Genomic DNA, 21,786 nt, shown 5'->3' on the forward strand with positions numbered 1-21,786 from the left:
ACTTGCCAGATCATGTTAAAGCTAAATTACTGGATGCTCCCTTAAACCAAGACCGCCTTTTTGGCAACAAAGCAGAAATCATCCAAAAAAGGATGGAGGAAAAAGCTAAACCTATGCAAACTGTTAAAGATTTCTTACAAGTACAGCCTCCCAGATTCAGTAGACATTGGCCTTCAAAAAACTGGTTCTTCTCAGTCCAAACCCAGGAACAGCAGACCACCTAGGCTACAGTCTCAGACTATGCACAGATCTAAGCAGTGGGGGGGCTCCCACTTCCAAAGCAGGGAGTAGTAAGCTACCCCCCCGTGGAAAAATGGCACAATGACTTAACCTTAAACCTTCCAAGCCCTGCTCAACTACCTGGTCCCTTAGGAGGAAAGCTTCACCTGAATGCAAAAAACTGGGAACTCATTACACAGGACAAATGGGCTTTGAACAGCTTCCCAAGGATACAGATTCCATTTCCACACACTACCAACCCCAAATGGTTGGCCAGACCTACCCCCAAATCAATGGGTGGAGGCCCAACAGCAGGTTCTCTCTCTTCTCAGTATCAGGGCTATTCAACCTGTCCCAGCAGAACAAAGGGGACAAGGTTTTTATTCAAGACTTTTTCTGATACCCAGAAAAGGCAACTCCTGGCATGCTATCCTGGACCTCTCTATTCTCAACACCTTTCTGGTGGTTTCAAAATTCAAAATGCTAACTCTTCAACAGCTTCTTCCTATGCTAGCCAAGAATGCCTGGCTGGCAACCTTAGACTTAAAAGAAGCTTTACCTGCACATTCCAATAAGAGGATCCTGCAGACAATACCTACGTTTCAGGGCAGGCTCCATGCACTTTCAGTTCTCTGCACTTCCCTTTGGCTTAGCGACTGCGCCCAGGGTGTTCACAAAGTGTCTAGCTCCAGCCATTGCATTTTGCAGGCAGAGAAATATTCAGATTTACCCATACTTGGACGATTGTCTGATTCAGGCAGAAAGCCAGGACTTGCTATTACAACACCTGGCATTCATAAAGAAACTTCTAACCTCACTGGGGTACACCATCAATGAAAAGAAATCTCACCTAGTACCCTGCCAACAGATTGTATTCCTGGGAGCAAGCTTGAACACAACTTCTCAGATGGCATTCCTCACTCCGGAGAAGCAATTTTATTTATTTGACAACCTACTTCAAACTATTGGCCACAAAACCCAGCTATCTGCAAGGAAAATACTGAAAGCTCTGGGGTTCATGGCCTCTTGCATTCTACTAATTCCATATGCAAGACTGCATATGAGGAAGCTCCAATGATATCTAAAAAGCCTATAGTGTCAACATTCTCAGGACCTGGAAACCATGATTTCTATCATTCCTTATATAAAGACAGAGTTCCTCTGGTGGACAGAGGCCTGCTACCACAACAAGGGGCTCCCTTTCACTCTACCCCCTGCCACCCAAACCCTAACAACAGACGCATCAGGCTATGCATGGGGGGCTCACAATGGTAGGGCAGTGCATTCAGGGCAAATGGAACCCGAGACAGATGCACCTGCATATCAATCAAAAAGAAATGTTAGCTGCCCAGAATGCTCTGACAGCCTTCAAAGACCTATTCTTCCAGGACAACTATTGGTAAAGACCGACAACACCACAGTTATGTGGTACATAAGCAGGGGGAAACCCACTCTGCAGACTAGCCATGGCTCTATGGGACACAGCCTTGAGCTACCAAATACACCTACAAGCACAATTCCTGCAGGCAAACTAAATTCACTGGCGGACGACTTAAGCAGAAATCTCATGGACCCACATGAATGGAAACTAGAACCCAAAATATTCAACCTCTTGAGGAACAAATGGGGGACTCCAGAGGTAGACCTGTTTGCCTCACCTCAGAACTAACAATTGAACAAATTCTGCACAAGAACACCCCACAGTCAAGCTTAGAAAGTGGAAGCCCTGTCCTTTACCTGGGAAAGCTTCTCGGTTTATGCCTTTTCCCCTCTACCCCTCCTCTCGAATGTTCTACTAAAGATCAACCAGGACAAGCTACGGGCAATACTGATTGCATCAGACTGGCCATGCCAGCACTAGTACCCTCTCTTATGCACTGTGACACTGCTACAACCATGGCACCTGCCTCAGACCCCTTCCCTACTGACCCAACAGGCTGGCCTGATTCTGCACCATCAGCTTCAAACCCTGAACCTTGCAGCCTGGCTAATTCCTTGAGCTCTCCTCTAGAATCCCTCAGTCAGCAGGTACTGGATGTCATTCTGGAGGCAAGGAGGCCTAGTACTAGAAAATCCTATGCTGAAAAGTGGAAAAGATATTGCTATTGGAGCTAGACTCAGGGGGTGGGCACAACGGTGCCCAGCTTACCTCATATTCTACAGTACTTAACAGAAATGCTCCACAAGGGCCTATCCTTCTCATCAATTAAAATTCATGCCTCTGCCATTTTAGCACATTATAATACTGAGCCACCCCTCTTCTCTCACCTCTTGCTAAAGCAATTCATTAGAGGGGCCAAAAATTTAAGACCCCCCCCACCAGGAGAGCTCCCACTCCAGCCTGGGACCTTAACTTTGTAATGGAAAAGCTCACTCTTCCCCCTTTTGAGCCAGCTGCTACAGCAGAGTTGAAATTCCTTTCTTGGAAAACAGCCTTCCTTCTAACCATCACTTCAGCAAGAAGAGTGTCTGAATTACAGGCCGTCATGGTAGTGGAACCCTTCATTATCTTCCATGCAGACAAGGTTTCCCTCCGGACTAATCCTTCCTTTATGCCCAAGGTGGTGTCTATGGTGGCCCTAAATCAGTCCATTCATTTGCCTACTTTTTTTCCTAATCCACAAAACATAGGGGAACGAATACTGAACTCCTTGGACGTGCACAGACAACTTAGATTCTATATGGACAGGACTAAGCCTATCAGAAAATATGAACAGCTGCTAGTTAGCTTTGCTGCAGGGGCAGAGGGAAAGGCCATTTTAAAGCAGACCATTTCCAAATGGATAGCCCATTGCATTAATTTCTGCTACAAGCACCATGGAAAACCTACACCACAGGGGATAAGATCGCATTCCACCAGGGCTGCATCTACCTCTGTGGCTTTTCTCAGAGGAGTCCCTACCAGGGACATCTTAGAAGCTGCTACCTGGAGTTCTGTACATACCTTCACCAAGCATTACCAGATGCCTATCTTTTCTAAATCCAGAGCTGGCTTTGCCACTGCAGTCTTGCAGGGCTTAATAGCTGGCCCTAATGCTCTTTAACTTCCTCCTCCCTCCCTTAGCTTTGGGAATCAACCCAAATGTGATGACTGCAACAGTGAAACACGAAGAACATAGTACAGTTTTGTGCACTTACCATAAATGTAGATGTTAGTGTATTCACGTTGCAGTCCTGGTTACCCTCCCTCCAGCCCTCTGACTTCTCCTGGCTCTACCTTTCCTTCTTGTTGGTATATTTATTTTTTCTTGTATATTGGCTTTTTGATGGGGGTTTACTATATCATTTAATTGCTTCCTATTGTGGGGGCCCCTGACATCTGGGGAAAGAAAAACTGAAGTAATGGCATTGGCTGCATGTTTTATACCCCTGACGACCTGACGTCAAGGAAGAAGCAACAGTATCCAACACAGAAATCCGAAGACTCTGTATTTAGGCCGGATGTGGGCTACCTGCAGGCAGATAACCGAAATGTGATGACTGCAACAGTGAATACACTTGAACATCTACATTTATGGTAAGTGTACACAACTGTACTCTCTCTGCTGACGTCCTCCTTAAGCATTTTCCAGTGTTGGAATATTATGGCCATAGCCATTGTTCTTAGTTGCTACAAACTGTATTCAGCTGTCCTAGGGAGGTTGGATTTGGCAGTTCTGATTCCCACAATCCAAGAGGAAATCTGTCAGTGGAGATATGGAGGATCCCAAAATAGCAGCTTCAATTGCCCTTTCCCATGTCTTACACTAGTGATAATGCCATATGAGGGAACCATCAGAATTTATTTCCTCACATCTGCATCTGCCCTCCCCACAGTTCCTATCTGAGCATTGCTTAGGGCTAATGTGCCATTGTTTCAAATTTGTAAATTGTATGAAGGATAAGGGTGGTAGATCCCATTCTGAGTGCATAGTATCATGTTTAACAAGTTGTTCTCCCCTATGTGGCAATTCATTGGGGTAGCCCAGCTCTCTCTCTTTTCTGATTGTCCCCAAATTTCTGTTGACATTCTATCAGGGAGAGAGTAGATCTGTCAGCTTGATCAGGTCACCCAAAAAAGGATATCCCCCTCAATCCAATTCTACCAAGTGACAGTTAACCAATTCCATTAGCGAGGGTATTTGCCTCATGCCACAACAGCAAAGCAGTCTTTTCAGTTTGTGTTTGAGGACCCCCCCCGATCCTATACCTGCTATCTGTCCTCTCTAGATCCCACTTCTGACAGCCATAGTATGAGCCATAATTCTGGGATAACTCAGGGTGGTTGAGGGTTAGATTTTGTTAGCACCTTTGTCGGCTGCCTGAGTATAATGTACTAGGTCTGGCAGCTCTAACACCTCCCATCTCCTCCCCATATTTCTTATCAGTCATCAGCTTTTTCCTAGCCATTCCCAGGTGTTTATTGTCCCAAGTGAGGCCTGCAATTTTTCTAGCATCTTAGACTAGAGATGAATTGCTAATTCTAGAATACACCTGGACAGAAATAACTTGGCTAAAATAATGACAGATGTATTTTACCTAGTAGAGAGAGCTTTAATCAGTTGGTCTTTGCTAAATTTGACCAGTGTGGTGAGATTTGGGTGCAAAATATCTCAAAATTTGCTAGAAAGTTTGATACCTAGATATGCATGTGAAGTTGCCCATGTGATTCCAGTGTCTGTGACCTCTGTTTTATATGATAAGGCTGATGGATTTAATGGAAAATGGCCAGTCTTTCCCAAGATTATGGTTAATCCAGATAATTGACCAAATTGTTTTAATATTCTCAAAACTTCCACAATATGTACTTGGGGTTAACTATATCTATAGGGTACAGTCATCTCCAAACAAGGAGTCTAGGGTATGTCTGCCCCTAAGTGCCACTCCCTACTACCTGTGTCTCTTATTAATGTATAGACTGAAGGCAGCTGAAACCAGAATAAAGAACATCTGGGAAAGGAGACATCCCTGCTTGGTTCCCTTGAATATTTCAAAACAAGAACAAATGTTGTTGGAATCACCTCTGCTACAGGAGACATATGCAACAACTGACACCATTGTTAAAAAATATATTTTTGGTTACCTGGAGCTTCCACATAAATTCACATGATAAAGAATCAAAAGCCATATTAAAATCAATGAACAATGCAGCCAAGGGTTCAGGATGTTCTTCGTCTTCCCTTGCTGCAGTCCTGACAATTGGGTATAGTCCGCGTCCCAGTCGGCCCGAATACCAGAGTATAAGGCTGACGTCGGTCATGGCGCCTTAGACTGACGTCAGTACGTCAGGGTACTAATGCGCATGACCGACGCCATTTCCTCAGTCTTTTTTGCCGCATGGTCCGATGCAGAAGCAATTTTGCGAGTGCAGGTTGGCGTTCTGAGATTTTCCGAAACCGGAGTTTCAGACCGAATACAGAGTTGGCTAAGTAACCCGTTAGAACATTTTGGTTTTCTTGCCTCAGTATTTAACCGGATGTCAGAAAAAGTGAATAACTGTATTTCTTGTGGGAAGCAGATACCGCATAGGGATTATCATGCTTTGTGTATACCTTGTTTAGGGCCTGAGCACGACGTTGTTGGTTGCCGCTCTTGTGCTAGATTTAACAAGCGCACTATTAAGAGGAGGCTTGATTGTGCTAGGTTAGTGTTTGGGAAGCGTTGCAATTATACTATGCCGTCGGATGCTCCGACTAAGAAGCGCAAGGACAAAACAGTGAAGTCTAGGGGTGAGGAACCGGCAGTCCCGGACGTCGGTCCTTTAGAAGGCTCAGGGGAGCCAGAGGTTTTGCCAGGAGTCTCTATGGAGTCTCAGGCAGATACTTTACTGTTACAGGATGTGCCCTCTCAGGGGGTAGGCCAGGCTGAGGGGGCTTCTCAGGTAACTGTTCTTCCCTCTCTTCCCAAGGTAGTTAGGGCCTCTCCTTCTGTTGGCAAAGCTTCTTTTAGGGGAAGGCCAAGTTCAGCTTCTGTAGGGGCTTCTCCTAGCATTTCGGGCTCTGTGCCTAAGAAACATATGCTTAAAATGGCAGAAGATTTGATTACTCTGATTAGAGGTTCTATGCCCCCACCTGATAAGAGGCCTAGGGTGGAACAGGAGTTTGATAGTTTTGAACAGTGTTCACAGGCTTCAGAGTCTTCTGTGGAAGACTTGCAAGAGTTTCCTACTTATTCTGATTCTGATGTGGATGATTCCACTCCTTCAGCTTCTCCTCCTGAGGATTTTTCATTTTCAGAGACTCTTCACTCCATGAGGGAGCACTTTAAATGGGAAGGCCAAGATTACTCTGACTCCAGAAAAGGCTTAGGGAATTCTTGTTTTGCCCCAGCATAGGCCCTTAGCTATTCCTCCTGTGTTGAATGTGGTGGAGGATGTTTTTGCAGAGGCTTCTCTGAACCCTGATTCCTTGCCTCCTGCTCCTGTTAAGCCTGATAGGTATTATAGGGTGCCCGAAGCTCATAAGTATTTGTTTAAGAGTCCCAGGGCGGACCCAGAAACTGTTTCTCAGGGGCCTAAAGGTGTTAAGGCTTCTGTGGTTAAAAATCCTGTACCCTCTGATAAAGAGGCAAGGGCTTTGGATAGGTGGGGTAAGAAAGTATATACTTCTTCCACTCTAGCCATGAGGGCGTTGAATTGTCAATTTCATATGCTGAAATATCAGAATTATCTCCTTTCACAATTGAAATCTAAGGTGGATGCTTTGGCGGAAGGTATTGAGTGTAAAGATTTGCTGGATTTGGTTCATGTGTCTGAACAAGTGGGTAAGCATTCTTTGCAGTGTGGTTTTGATGCTGTTCAGGCCTCCTCGAGGGTGGCTGCTACTAGTTCTGTTCTTCGCAGACATGCATGGTTGAAGGATCAGAATTTAGCTGAGCATGTTAAGACCAGGATTTTGGATGCTCCTTTACAGTCTGATGTGTTGTTTGGACCGCCTGTGGAAGCAGTTTTAAAGAAAATGGAGGACAAAGCTAAGTCTATGCAGACTGTTAAAGATTTTTGCAGGTGCAGCCTCCAAGTTTAGTAGAAATTGGCCTGCTAAGGGGTGGACATATCCTGCTTATGGTTCCCAGTCTAGGGGTAGGTCTAGACGTGGTAGGGGCAGGGCTCAAGGTTCTTTAGGCCTAGATCAGACAGTTCACCTGCTCAGACTTCTGGTGAGGGCAGGGGTCAGTCCTTTCGTAAGCAGAACCAATGACCTGCCTTTTCAGCTGCCAGTGGACTCTCGTCTGGCAGCTCCTTTGGGAGGAAGATTGTCTCTTTTCAAAGAAAATTGGGATTTAATCACTCAAGACAGATGGGTGCTGGATATCATTCATCACGGTACAGATTTTATTTCCACACAATGCCCCCTTTCAAAGGCATGCCAGATGTTCCTCCTCCACAAAGAAAAGAGGCTTACAAGCAAGTTTCTCAGTTACTCCAGATAGGGGCTATTCAGCCAGTCCCTGTGTCAGAAAGGGGCTTCGGATTTTATTCTCGCCTGTTCCTAGTACCAAAGAAGGGGAACACGTGGAGACCAATTTTGGATTTATCTATCCTCAACAGTTATCTGGACATTCCCAAGTTCAAGATGTTGACGTTACAGCAACTGTTACCTCTGCTGGGCAAAGATCACTGGATGGTAACTTTGGATCTCAAGGAAGCTTACCTTCATGTGCCCATAAGGCTAAGTTGCAGAAAGTATCTGCGGTTTCGAACTGGAGATTTTCATTATCAGTTCTCTGCATTGCCCTTTGGCTTATCTACTGCACCCAGAGTATTCACAAAGGTTCTGGCTCCAGTGATAGCTTACTTCAGGCTTCAAGGCATTCAAATTTATCCTTACTTGGACGACTGCCTGATTCTGGCTCAAGAAAAGGAACACCTTCTACAGCATCTGGAATATGTCATAGCAGTGCTAAGATGCCTAGGGTATTCTGTGAACGAAATAAAGTCCAGTCTAGTACCCTCTCAAGACATGTGCTTTCTGGGTGTGAGACTGAATACAGCAGCCCAAATGGCCTTTTTAACCCCGGACAAACAAAAGAGTCTGTCACTTTACTTCCATCAACTATCTCATCAGTCCGTGCTGACTGCAAGGACAGTCCTTCAAGCATTAGGGTTCATGGCATCTTGTATTCTGGTGCTTCCCAATGCCAAACTGCATATGAGGAAGCTGCAATGGTATCTCAAAATGTATGGACACAGCACTGCCAAGATTTGGACACTGTCATTCAAATAATACCTTGCCTTCAAAAGGAATTCTTGTGGTGGGCTCAGGAATGTCACCTAAACAAGGGACTCTCTGTGACCCGGCCAGAGGCGAGTCAGATTTTAACGACAGATGCCTCGGACACTGCTTGGGGAGCTCATCTAAATGGAAAGTGGATACAAGACAAGTGGCCTGCCAGACTACAGCATCTACATATCAACATGAAGGAGATGTTAGCAGTCCAGTTTGCATTGATGGCGTTCAAGGAGTTACTTCTTCCAGGGCAGGTGTTGATTCTGACAGACAACACAACTGTCATGTGGTACATCAACAAGCAAGGGGAACACATTCTTATCCTCTATGCAGGCAAGCAATGATTTTATGGGAGACTGCGTTAAGCCTGCAACTGACTCTTCAGGCAAGGTTTCTGCCAGGAGCACAGAACTCCCTAGCAGATGTATTAAGCAGACAAATCATGGATCCCCACGAGTGGAAACTGGATCTTCATGTATTTCAGAAATTGACAGTGTCATGGGGAACTCCAGACATAGATCTGTTCGCTTCTCCACTAAACCACCAGCTGCCAAAGTATTGCACAAAGGGGTTTCATCACACAGCTTGGAAAGTGGATGCTCTGTCTTTCAGTTGGAAAAACCTTCATGTCTATGCCTTTCCACCTCTACCTCTTCTTCCAAAGGTATTACTAAAGGTCAGACAGGACAGGCCAAGGATGATTTTGATAGCTCCAGACTGGCCTCGGCAACACTGGTACCCACTTCTAAGGAGTCTTGTAAAGAAGCCTCCATGGCCTTTACCTCTGATTCCTCATCTGTTATCTCAGAAGGACGGTCATCTGCTCAATGTCAAGCTTCAATCTCTTCATCTCACAGCTTGGCATATTCTGTGTTGAAGCATGGTAGGTCTCAGCTTCCTCAACAAGTTTTAAATGTGATTATGGAAGCTAGAAGGCCTAGTACTAGGAGAGTGTACAGAAAAATGGAAGAGATTTTTATTTTGGAGTACAGCAAAGAATTTGGAGATTTCAGAGCCTAATTTGAGTGTGGCTCTTCAATATCTTACTGAATTATTGGACAAAGGTTTGTCTTTCTCTTCCATAAAGATTCATGCTGCAGCAATTTCAGCTCACTATGATTGTGACCCACCTTTGTTTTCGCATCCTTTGTTCAAGCAGTTTCTTAGAGGGGCAAAGAATATAAGAACCCCCCGTAGAGCTCCTACTCCTGCTTGGGATCTCAATTTTGTGTTGGAAAAACTTACTCTACAACCTTTTGAGCCTGCAGCTACTGCTGAATTGAAATATTTGTCATGGAAGACTGCTTTTCTGTTGGCTATTACTTCTGCAAGAAGGGTGTCTGAGTTGCAGGCCCTTATGGCAGTAGAGCCCTTTTGATTTTCCATAAGGACAGGGTATCATTACGTACTAATCCTTCCTTTATGCCTAAGGTGGTTTCTAGTGTGGCTTTAAACCAAACTATTCATTTGCCTACGTTTTTGCAGATCCTCAAAATAAAGGGGAAAAGATTTTGCACACTTTAGATGTACACAGGCAATTGCGTTATTATTTGAGCAGGACTAAAGATTTTAGGCAGTCTCAACAGTTACTTGTTTCTTTTGCTTTAAGTTCACAGGGCAAGCCTGTGTCAAAGCAAACTATTTCTAGGTGGATTGGCTTTTGCATTGCATTTTGTTATTCCCATCATGGCAAAGAGGTTCCAGCTGGGATTAGGCCTCATTCCACTAGGGCTACTGCCACTTCAACAGCATTTCTAAGGGGTGGCAACTAAGGATATTCTGGAAGCAGCTACTTGGAGTTCAGTGCATACTTTCTCTAGGCATTATCACCTGCCTATATACTCTAAGACTAGAGCTGGTTTTGCCACAGCTGTTTTACAAGGCATGTTGTCAGCTCCTGCTACTTTATAATTTGCCAGCCTCCCTTACCTCTGCTTTGGGATTCTACCCAATTGTCAGGACTGCAGCAAGGGAAGGCGAAGAACATAGTACAGTTTTGTACCTACCATAAATGTAGATGTTCGAGGATTCCCTTGCTGCAGTCCAATTTACCCTCCCTCCTTCCCTCTGTGTTTCAGGGTGGTTGTGTAGGTGAGTTTACATGCTTATATTTTTGTATATATTACTGTATATATTGTACATGTTTTTTGGTGCAGGTTGTTTTTGGGACTTGTCTTTTTGGGTCTTCTGACATCTGGGGCAAGAAAAGACTGAGGAAATGGCGTCGGTCATGCGCATTAGTACCCTGACGTACTGACGTCAGTCTAAGGCGCCATGACCGACGTCAGCCTTATACTCTGGTATTCGGGCCGACTGGGACGCGGACTATACCCAATTGTCAGGACTGCAGCAAGGGAATCCTCGAACATCTACATTTATGGTAGGTACAAAACTGTACTTTTGTAATAACTTAGTTGCTGTATATTATAGAAGTCTTTAGTAGTCCTCGAATATCCTTCCTGCCTGCAACAAACCCTTGTTGGTTATTTACCAGTTTTCCCAGAACATGTATGAATCTATTCACTAGTACCCTAGCCAGAATTTTAAGTTCTGTGAACATTAGGGTTGTTGTTGTTTGTCTTGTCAGCTTTTCCCGGTTAGGGGTCGCCACAGCGGAACTCTGGTCCGCTAATGATTGTCAGTAGATTTTTTTTATGGTGCTGAGTTGCCAGCCCAACGCCCAACCTTCAGCGAAGGCACACCCATTCACGCATGTCTTTCGGAGGTCACTCGACTGTGCGGGGGACATGCAGACTCCACACAGAAGGCACTCCAGCCGTGAATCGAACAGGAGAACCTCTTGCTGTGAGGCAACAACGCTACCACGGCTCTGTGAACATTAGGGTATAGTTCTATAATTCTCAGGTTGATACAGATCCCTTGCCCTCTTTTTGTGAAAGGGTAATGTTAGCTAGTCAGGTTGAAAATGGGAAAGTTCTCTTTATAGAGCATTCTTGGTAAACTTGCAACAAGGTAGGTGATAACTTCTCTACTCAAAAAAGTTTTTACACATTAGTATACAGTTCAGCCAGCCCTGGTTTTAATGACACTACTGATTGTAGAATTGTTTATTTATTAAATTATCTGTTGAGACAAAGGCACACACCCATTAACATAAAAGAGAACAAACCATGTTTTTTCATTTACAAACATTTATTACATGATTTATTACAACATTACATAAATCTGTCAATTCCTGCCTTCTCCTAAACCTCTCTCCTCCTGAACATTATTCTGCATGTGTTCTCACAAATTCTGCTCACTCCTTTTATTTCTATTTAGTTTGCTCATTCCCTTTTCTAAACATTTCTCTCCTAGTTTTTTTATCTTACAATATTCAGTATTTAAAATAGAATTGGTTTAGAGTTTGACTTCCATTTTCTAGTAATTGCTTTTTTGGCAGCCATCAGAGTTGAACTTAAGACCCATGACGGATGAGGCCTACAGAGAAGGAAAATGTTAGTGAGTATATTTCATTTCTAATATGCTTTTGTTACAAGATGGATTCATGAGTATTTTCAGTAATATCTGATGACTTGCTTCTTGCCTAATAGTAACTGCTAACGGCAAAAATGCAGAACGTTCTGTTCTTTGTAGAAAGTTTGATTACTGAATTCAGAACTCGTTCCTAATATGGTAAAGCATGAATAAGGAGTTAGGATATCTTGATTAGCAAAAATTCATGCTGTAGTGGTAATTTTAATTGTTCAGTGGCTGTTCTAAGATTGTTTCAATAATGTTACTTTTATCTCCAAGCATCTTTATTACATTTTCAAGTATGACAAAGGCAATCTTAGATTTATATAAATGAAAAACATACAAAATGATACCACTTTAGTTGCAGTTTATATCACAGACATTGAAACAACTGTAGTTGCAAACATCGTACATCACTTATAAACCATTCAGTCATTGTCAGTTAAGCATTATATGGCTCATTCAAATCCTGCCTCTTGAACCTCGTTCCTGCTCTGCATATGTTGTCCCCACAATTCCCATGTTTTCCTATGTAGTTTGCTCCTTCCCTTTTCTAAAGATCCTAATTCCAGTTGTTTATCTCTGTTACTGTACTTACTGCTTCTAGTATAGTTGGTTTAGACTTTGATTTCCATTTTCTAGTAATTGCTTTTTGGGCAGCCACCATAATTAGACTCAGCAAGGATTTACTATGTCTAGCCAATTCCAATTCTGTAGGATAACTCAGAAAATCATCTCCCCAGTCAGTCCAATCTGCTCAGCCAGCATCTCCAACAGAGTGGTCTGCAGAGAATTCCTAAAATCTGCCAGCTCATTGCACTCCCAGAAATATGTTCCCAGATACCTCTTTCTTGCCCATCACACCTCCATTTGCTGTCCTCTTAAGGAAAAATCTTTGGAGTCTACTTAGGGTATTAAAATATCTATGTAAACAATTCCTGGCAAAGATCCTAAATTTTTTAGACTTTGTTGCATATTTGGGAGATATACACATATTCCCCATTGCCTGTTTGTGAATTCCTTATCCAGTCTCTCTTCACAATCCTTTCTAAGCTCCTCTGATTGATTGATATAATTATCATGCAATATTTTGTATGATTTTTGTTGTTCTCACTAAAAGTCTGCATCCAAAATCTGTGTCTCCTAGTTTCTTGAGTTTCCTCTGTTTCATCATTGTTCCTTGCCACTTTCACTTATAGTTTTCTGCTTGTGCTGTGTTTAAGAGCCTTAACTGTGTAGCTGTAAAACACCCCCTTCAAATTGGGTAATTCTAATCCACCTTGTTCTTTTGGAAGAATCAGCTTATCCCACGTGACCCTTGCTGTCTTCCCTTCCCAGATAAAATCCTGCCTGACCTGTATACAAGACTAAAGGGACTAAAAGCATTTCAATTGCTTGCATCTTGGTATCCATATAACAAAGCTTCAGGTTTCTCAATTTTTGTATTATCTTCTGTTTAGTCTCTTTCATATCCTTAGTTGCCACAACAGAGTCATTTCTAATCCATACCCCTAAATACGTAATTTTATCATGTCCCCATAAATATAGATATTGTGGGAGTAATTTGTGTTTAGATACATAATTTACTGCTATTGCCTTTGTTTAGCTTCATTAATTTTTGGATCCAGAGAAGATTTGAAACTGTTTTAAAATGTTCCACAACACTGTAATGTCCCTTACTGGTTTTGTCACCTAAATAAATCATCTGCAAATAGAGCCAGCTTTTCCTGACTTCCATGCCTGTTATGTCCCTTATTTTATTTGCCAGTAGTTCTAAATATAATGCAAACAAATGGGAAAGCAGACAAATATGCAAAAATCTTAGGACATGTACAACTGCAAAACCCTGCTGTGATGACCCACCACTGGACTAGTAATCAAGGAGCTTCATTCCTCACCACTGGCAACAGTGGGAGACATACACTGAGAGGATAACAGGTACACACAAACTATTTCTTGATGCAGCTCTCTGCATCAAGTGCAGTTACCCTTAAGAGCACACAGAGACCACAGTCAGTCTGGGACTAATTTCTCCAGATACCCAGTAAGACTCCCCAACACTGGCACAGCTATAGAGTTATGATCTCAGCTAAGTGGCCAAGCCAAGACCTCCAGCACCCTCTGTCCAACCAGTGTTTTGTGTCCCTGCCCAAGTAGCTGACACACACTCTTTGAGGTTTGATTTATACACACACACACCTGGGAAAGGCTGGCACAGGTTTACTAGCTATGCCTCCTTTTTGCCCAGACTATAGGATAGTTATCACTGCCACCAGCCAACTCCTTATCAGCTACTTTAAGGCTCTTAAAAGGTGTCCAATCCTAATGTGTAATGTTACTATTAATACAAATGGTAGTTTGACCAAGAGTAAGGCTATTAGGAGTAGCCTACACAGTGTCACCAAATAAATATGCAAGTAATCTCAGAACTTGAATATCTCTACACAGATCAGAAACAATGAAAAGTTTAAATATATTTAATAATAAATACTAGAGCAAGACGATACTAAATATATATTCACAGTGACATCAAAGTTCAAAACCACAGGAAATATGTAAAACATTGCAGAACAGTCTCAGATAAAGAAAATATCTACACTAAGCTTCACTACATTCCTGACTGAATCTAAGAGAATTGCTGTACCCTAGAAACTTACAGAGCAAAGCAGATGTGGAGAATGAATCTTCTAGTTGTTGTCACATCAGACAAAATACAGAGTGCTGTGTCTTTCTAAGAGACTTCTTAAGATAACTAAAATATTACTGCTGGGATAGCTTGCAAAATTATATAATTTGTTGTCATCTGACTCTGTCCCAGGTGAAACCCCCACTGCTGTTAGCTAGCAGTATTTAGCATCTACCTGTGAAAATACATAGACCTCAGATCTTTGGCGGATGCTGGAAGTCATAAACAATTGTATAATTAGTTCACTCTGAGGGCAATATAGAAAGCTTCTCAGCATAGAACTTGTCGGTATCTACCATTAAGTAATTTAATTTCAGCTATTTTTCTGAAGTTAACCTCCTGCATTCCAGTTTCCACTATTAAAATATATACATTTAAACAGTTGCAATAGTGCATGTACATTTCTGTTCTATTCCAGTAGGGCACACTATGCTTACATTTCAAGCAGCACTCTGCAAATACCTTTTCAAAACACACACTTTGTACTAGCAGTTTGATATACACATGACATACAGTTCTAATATATCTGTAACACAAGCATCTTGTATACATCATGTTGATATTCACAAATGACATGATGTTATACACATGACATACAGTTCTAATATCTGTAACACAAGCATCTTATATACATCAGGTTGATATTCACAAATTACATATAATTATTTACAACATTCCAGATAGCTGTGCTGGCAGTATCTCCCTTTGTCAGACTACTCTTCCCCCATTGAAGACTCAAGCTAGTTTTTCAAGTTTCTTTAGAAACATTGTTTGAGAGGGATGAACCTATCTGGGAATACATTACCCCATACCCTGTCTTGAGATCCCAGCTGTCTTTGCATTGCTGACCGCAGTACAGTGCTGCACTGTCATATCATTTGCCTGCAACCCTAGGCTCCACCATAGTAATTTGGGATTTTGCTGGCTGGCTTGCTGTAGCCATAGATCCTCCTCAGACGACTCCTGCTTTCTACTGCAAATACTTAGCATCAGGCCTCCCAATCATGCTAAGGTTTCATCATGTTAACATGGTACAGCTTGTGCCCATGCCTCTAGCCTAACAGCTCTGCCATGTAGTTAACATCACTGACCTTCCTTACCACTTTGAAGGGTCCTTCCCCTTGTTTTGTCTGACAGGAATGAGGACCATTACCTGCTGCCCTACAGCATAGTCTCTAGCTCAAGCATTTCTGTCATGCCAGACCTTATTTCTGCTGTTGGGCTTCTGCCAGGTTCTCTTGGGCTAAGCCCATGAGTTCCCTGAGCCTTGTCCTGAGGATTAGGACATATGCCACAACAGACCCCTTGTGGGATTCACACTCACCCTCTCACTCATCACAAATCAAACCTATGCCCATACAGCAACTCAAACATTGAAAAACCTGTGAATTCCTGGGACACCTCTCCATAAACAAACAGATGGGGCAAATATTTGTCCCACTCCCTCTTAAACTGGTCTGCAAATGCCTGTAGCATGGTCTTTAATGTAGAGTTTAACCTCTCCTCCAGACCATTAGTCTGGGGATGGTAGGGGGTGGTCTTTAGGTGCTTCACCCCACAGTGCTTCCACAGAGAAGCTAGTAGGTATGACATGAATTTGGCACCTTTGTCACTCAGTGTTTCTTTTGGGAAACCTACCCTGCTGAAAATCTCTAACAAAGCATTTACCACCTTTTCCTTCTTGATGGAGGACAGAGCCACTGCCGCAGGGTATCTGGCAGCATAATCTGCTGCCACTAGGATATACTTCTTCCCTGTGGAACTTGGGGTACTCAGAGGCCCCACAATATCCATAGTTAACCTCTGAAATAGCTCCTCAATCACAGGCAAAGGGACCAAAGGAGCTTTGACCCTGTCCCCTGTGTTGCCTACTTTTGGCAATGCTTACAGGTCCTGCAGTACCCTGTTACATCCCTGGAAATCCCAGGCCAATAAAAGTTCTGCATAATACATCTCTTCTTATGCTTTATGCCCATATGACCTGCAAAGGGAATGTCATGGGCTATGTCTAGAAGTGCCAGATGGTAGGCTCTGGACACTATCAACAGCTGTATTCTCTCACCTTCTAGCCCACCCTCAGGGGTCAACTCTCCATATAGTAACCCTTTGTCCCAGTATACATATCCCCCTTTTTCTTGAAAAGCAGGTGTATCTCTGGCTACCTCCCTCAAGCCCTGTAATGTAGGATCTGAGAGCTGACTGTGTCTCAGTTCTCTCTTTGTAACCCTTCCCAGCTGTTCTTCCATAGGAAGTCTGGTATCCTCTGACAGTGGTGCCTAACTGTCAGCCTGGGCACTACTACTCACCTCTGCCCTTGCAGTCACTCTGTTCAAGGGAACATTAATACCCACAAGCAGCTGTTACTAACCTTTAGTCTCACTGCTACAGGGTAGCTCCCTCCCTGAAGTAGCCACCTCACCAGTCCTGGCTTCAAGTATGTTGTCTGACCCCCCACCAAGGCTACCAGACCCACATGCCTGTCTCCATGCCTGACTGCATGTCACTGCATGCACACAAGGTACTGCATTATCAAAATCATTCCCTATCAGGACATCTGCAGGCATATCTTCAAGCACACCTACTTGATTGCTTTCTTTCCACCCCCTGAATCGAGGTGAACCCTAGCCAAAGGTATTTGGAATGGGGTCCCACCTAAATCTCTGACTGGAGTAGACTGCCCAAGCAAGTAGTGCTCCCCTTTAACCATTGCAGGCTTCAGAATGGTTAGGTCCGAGGCTGTCTCTTTCTTAGCAGTGGGCTGTTTCCCATCCACTAAGATATAGGACATAACCTGTTGTGGTGGGCTGGTACCCTTGTTGTCTCCAGACAACTTACTATTGGTATTCTGTCATTCCCACTTACTGGCTCTCGCACCTTTTGTTCTCCACCTTGCTCCTGTGGACATCTATAGTCTACATGGCTCCACTGGTTACATTTGAAACATTTAACACTTGATCCTGGCCATGTACCTAAACTAGTGGTTTCCCTTGTTGCTAGCAGATCTGTTGGAGTGGTTTAGGCTGCCCACTATGGGTTCCCTTAGACCCATGTGCAGCACCGGGTATCCATTTCCTATGTAGTGCTGCCCTGGTTGCTAGGCATAGGTCTCCCCTTTTCCCCAACTCATCTGTGGTTTTACATTCTTTATCTGCTAACCAGATTCTCATGTCCTCAGACAAAGTGCTAAGGGCTTGATATTCTTTGTGTTTCACTGTTGCAGTCATCACCTGTGGGTTATCCCTGCTGTGGTAGCCCTCGGCTGGCCCGAATACCAGAGTCAATGTTTTTCTGCATCGGCCACTGTCGCTTGTTGACTGGCGTTGGGTCATCAGTGCTATAAAGCACGGCAGCCAACACCATTACATCAGTCTTTCTTGCTGTGAATCCCGTAGCAGAAGCAGTTCGCAAGTGTGCCGGTCAGTTGCTACCAGAGTTTGAATTACAGCTGAAAATGTCTAAAGGTAAGTACCCCATTGGGGATCCTTTTTTCTTACACTAACCGATGTCTGAAAAAGTTAACAATTGTCTCACCTGTGGAAAGCAGATCCCACACCAAGACTTCCATTCATACTGCATCACTTATTTAGACCCAGACCACAATGTCCCTGTTCCCGGTTCTGTGCCCTCTTTAACGTGAGAATCATTTGTCGTAGACCTCTTATTGTAGACAGGTAGTTTCATCTTCCATCTTTGCATTCTGAAATGGTGTCTGTCAGCCAACAATCCATAGACATTCCAAAAAAATGTAGAGATAAAGATGAGAGACCACACAAGGCTAAACCTTCTAACGACTCTACTGCTAAGCAGGTCATCAGTTTTCTGGAATTCAATGAGGGGCTTCCGCAGCTCCTGATGCCCGATACTATATATATGCAGGCCTCTACCGAGACCCTTTCAGAGTCCGGTATGCCACAGAAAATCCTCCTTCTTCCGAGCCTTTGGTTGCCTCTGCCTCGGTTGCATCTGGAGCCGCAACTCAGGCACTGGCTACCGAGGTGGCCTTTTGCACTACTGAATCTAGACAAAAAAAATGACATCATCTCATCTGACTACCATTTCTCTCAGACTGATGGATACTCTTAGGCCTAGAAGCCAGGCTATTCCTGGAAAATCTACCTCTAGCCACCATCTTATTCCTGCTCCACCACCGCAAGCCCAAATACTTAAAATGGTGGAGGATCATATCTCCCTTATCAGGGGCAGTCAGGCCACAACTTCTAAAAGGAAAAGACACGCTTCTCCAGAAATACTGACAGAACAAGATTCTGAGGAATCTGATTATTCAGACTTTGAAGAGGAACAACAACCTCTGACTGCTTATGAGGATTCAGATGCAGAGGAATCCATTCTGTCTGCCTCCCCATCAGAAGACATTTCCGTTGGGGAAACCCTTCACACCCTCAGGGAACATTTCCATTGGGAATCCCAGGACTTTCCTCAGTCTAAGAAAAGACCAAGAGAGTTTCCAGACCTGCTCCAGCACAGACCCTTGGCCATCCCCTCTATCTTAGAAGTGGTGGATGATGTTTTCCATGAATCCAGCTTAGCCCCTGATGCCCTCCCACCTGCTCCCAGTAAACCTGACGGGTATTACAGAGTACCAGATTCCCACAAATACCTGTACAGAAATCCTGCTGCAGACCTGGACGTCATTACACAGGGGCCTAAAGGAGCTAAGGCTAGTTCTGCTAAGAATCCTATTCCTTTTGACAAGAATTACAGAGCTCTGGACAAATGAGGTAAAAAAGTATACACCTCTGCAACCTTAGTTATCAAAGCACTCAGCTGACAGTTCCATATGTTAAAATATCAACAACATACTTAGGAACTATTAAAGGAAAATATTTCAGCCTTTCCTGACTGTGCCAATTCGAAAGAGTTAGCAGATTTATTGCACTCTACTTGTCAAGTGGCCAAACACTCCTTACACTGTGGATATGACGCCCTAGAAGCCTCAAGCAGGGCAGCAGTAACAGGATCTGTCATTAGGAGACGTGCGTGGTTGAAGGAACAGACACTTCCTGATCATGTCAAGTCTAAACTAATTAATACACCCCTGGATAAGGACCGCTTGTTTGGTGTAAAAGCAGAAGAGGTGCTTAAAAAGATGGAAGTCAAAGCAAAATCTATGCAAACAGTAAAAGATTTCTTTCAGGTACAACCTCCTTGGTTCAGTAGGAATTTTCTCTCTAAGCACTGGTCCATTCCTGCAGCTTGCAGACGGGGGCAAAGTAAGCCCCACAGGGACAGTAGAGAACTAAACAGTGGACCACTTCCGCCCCAAAGGCTGGGAGTTCTAAGCCATCCCTCTATGGCAAAAACTCTCAATGACTTCCTGTTCACCTCCTCTGCCCTTGTTTCACTCAGCAAAAGCTAGGAGGAAGGCTCTCCCTCTGCCAAGAAAATTGGCTTTCTGTTACAAAAGACCAATGGGTCTTAAAGATAATTTTTCAGGGATACTAATACTCTTTCAACAAACTCCCAATTCCAAGAGCGTACCCAAACTTGCCTCCAAATCAGTGGGCAGAGGCAGTAAAAGAAGTCCAAACTCTCATATCCCAAGGGGCAGTAGAACCTGTCCCCTCAGATCAAACAGGCAAAGGCTTTTTTCCAGACTATTCCTTGTTCCCAGAAAAGAGGGCACTTGGTGCCCCATCCTGGATCTATCCATTCTGAACACCTCCCTGGTGGTCCCCAAATTCAAAATGCTAACTTTGCAGCTGCTGCCTATGCTGACAAAAAATGCCTGGTTAGTGACCCTAGACCTAAAAGATGCCTACCTCCACATCCCCATAAGGGAATCCTGCAGGAAATTCCTGCACTTCAGACCAGACTCTCAACAATTTCAGTTCTCTGCACTACCCATGGCTTACCTACTGCTCCCAGGGTATTCACCAAATGCTTAGCCCCGGCCATAGCATTTTGTAGACAGAGAAATATACAGATTTACCCTTATCTGGATGACTGGCTCATTCAGGCAGGGTGCAAAGAAAAGCTGCTCCAGGACCTCCTGCTTGTCAAAACCCTCCTAACCTCCTTAGAGTTCACCATTAACAAGGAGAAATTAAAGCAAACACCCTCCAGGAAAATAATTTTCTTGGGAGCACTACTGGACACAGCATCACAAATGGCCTTCCTATCCCCAGAAAAGCAGAGCTTCCTGTCTCTCTCCTTTACCCAGCTGGCTTCCAGAAGTCACCTCACTGTGAGGAAGTTCCTGCAAGCCTTGGGGTACATGGCATCTTGCATCCTCCTAATTCCTCTGGCCAGGCTTCACATGAGAAAACTTCAGTGGTATCTAAAGAATCTTTGGTGTCTGCACACAGCCTCTAGAGACCTCTCTCCCTCTGATACCCTGTATAAGGGCCGTGTTTCTCTGGTGGGCAGGGGCCTGTGCCAAGGGTCTTACCTTCATATTCTGCCCAACTGGGAAGACCATCACCACCAATGCCTCAGACATTGCTTGGGGCACTCACCTAGCAGGCAGGTGCACCGAAGGTCTTTGGGATGCCCAGCACCTTCCCTTACACACCAACCAGAAGGAAATGATAGCAATACAAAAGGCTCTGACATCCTTCAAACACCATCTCAGGCCAGGGGTTCTCCTTATCAAAACAGATGAGACCACAGTAATATGGTACATCAACAAACAGGGAGGGACCCAATCTTACCCTATGTGCAGTGTAGCCATGAACCTCTGGCTGACAGCTGCCTCCTTGAGATTACACCTAATAGCCCAATACCTACCAGGTATCAACAACACCCTGGCAGACCACTTGCGCAGAAACTTACTGGACCCCCATGAATGGCAGCTCCACAGAAACATTTTTTTGCAAGTCACTCGGGAGTGGGGAACTCTGGAGGTGGATCTCTTTGCTTTGCACCTCAACCACCAGCTAAAACAATTCTGTACCAGGGAGTATTACCACCTAGCGTGGAAGGTAGATGCCTTGACCTTCCCCTGGAGCTCTCTCTTTGTGTATGCTTTCCCGCCTCTGCCTCTTATTCCCAAGGTGCACTGATCAAGATAAGCTAGGAGAGACCAGAGGCCATCATCATTGCTCCAGATTGGCCTAGACAACAATGGTACCCCTTGCTGCACAGCCTGACATTACAGCCTCCCAGGCAGCTTCCCCTGATTTCAGACCTTTTGACTCAGGTGGGGGGGGGGGGTGCGGCGCCCAGACTTGCAGACTGTCA

Source organism: Protopterus annectens, chromosome 1.part1, assembly GCF_019279795.1.
Source record: "Protopterus annectens isolate FY-2018-M chromosome 1.part1, PAN1.0, whole genome shotgun sequence".
Taxonomy (NCBI): domain Eukaryota; kingdom Metazoa; phylum Chordata; order Ceratodontiformes; family Protopteridae; genus Protopterus; species Protopterus annectens.